The sequence below is a fragment of the Centropristis striata genome, chromosome 3 (genome assembly GCF_030273125.1).
Source record: "Centropristis striata isolate RG_2023a ecotype Rhode Island chromosome 3, C.striata_1.0, whole genome shotgun sequence".
Classification (NCBI taxonomy): Eukaryota; Metazoa; Chordata; class Actinopteri; order Perciformes; family Serranidae; genus Centropristis; species Centropristis striata.
In genome coordinates this window covers 11,407,369-11,408,938 of record NC_081519.1, presented here as the reverse complement: position 1 = coordinate 11,408,938, position 1,570 = coordinate 11,407,369, and positions in this window count along the sequence as shown.

Genomic DNA, 1,570 nt, shown 5'->3' with positions numbered 1-1,570 from the left:
CCTGCTCTCTTATCTCCATTTATACATACAAAATAACTGACTAACAAAAACTATAATACTAAAAATTATACAATTTCAAGCCTTTGTTATAGTTATCTGCAGTCATATTATTGCAGTTTTAATACTTTTTGCAAACATATATGATAGCCAACTTGTCTACTTGTTACATGTGTGTAATTCTCAATTGTTGGCCCAGTTGTTTATTCATTGAATATCTATAGAATTTAAATAATTTCACCATACCTGACCTCTGCCTCAACATTCAGAGAATATTATTTTCAGTCATCTCCGCTTATGACTCAGGTTGTCGGGCTGACTTGGGATTTGTGGCTGTCTCACACACTGCTCAAACTCATCCCGTAACAAACGTGCATCATACTCGCTAGCATGACTGGAATATACGCATTTGCGTAGCAAGACGATGTGGTGGCATTGAGTCAACACAGACATTTGCCAACACTGGGGTGTTTAGAGCAGCTTTCCGCTAATGCACAAGGTTGTTTCTCTTCAGGTACGAGGCAGCTGTAGGCACTCAGCTTCCAGCTTTGAGTGTGATGAAACCTACAGTCATCTCTCTCTCTCTCAGGTGAGTGAGAAAGGGGCTAAATGGGGCATAAGGGGAGTTTCTTATTGTAATAGTCCTGTGGAGGTTTTACCCCCTTACCCCACCGACTACAAACCACCCGCCCACCAAATGCTCGTCACAAAAGGAGGGTAGGTAGTCTTCACCATTTAGTTTTCTGAACAGTGGAGAAACAATATTTGATATAGAAGATACAGAGCACACTAACTTTTAAAACTGTCTCAAAACACAAACAGTTTGGCATGAGTGGATTTTCATCACCGGATAAGATATTGTTTACCAATACAAAAACAAGCTATACGTGATTTTTTAAGATTGGAAAGTGAAATGTGTCGGGTGTTGCCCCCAGTACGTCATTACTGTCGACACCTTTTTAAAAAGTGAACAGAAATATGAATGGAGTCTTATAAGCTGATGCAGTGAGACAAAGCGCAGGTTTCTTTGAAGTGGTATGCCATCCTGATTCTATCACACACGTAAAGATCCTGTGAGACATGACGGAGCACATTGACCTGCCCCAGACAAGGTAGCGATAGTGAGATGCCACACAAAACCTCTGCAAGACACCCACAAACCGTAGCAGGGCTTTCAGACATAATCAAATGGAAAGCAGTTTTGTTGTCAGTTATACGTATACAATAGTTTTCACATGCTGGGAATTAGATTGTTTTTACTGACAATTATAGCTCGGGGTATATGGTGTGGTTATTGTGGTTGGTATGATTCCTTTTTGCTCATTATTTGAAAAACATGTACAGCACTGTGTATAAATATATATATGTATAATCACAGTCATGGAAAAAAATATTAGACCACCCTTGTTTTCTTCTATTTCAATTTCATTTTAATGCCTGGTACAACTTAAGGTGCATTTGTTTGGACAAATATAATAACAAAAATAGCTCATAAGAGTTTAAGAGCTGATATCTAGACATTTCCCATGGTTTTCTTGATGGTGATTTAGGTTATTATCAAGAAAACCATGGA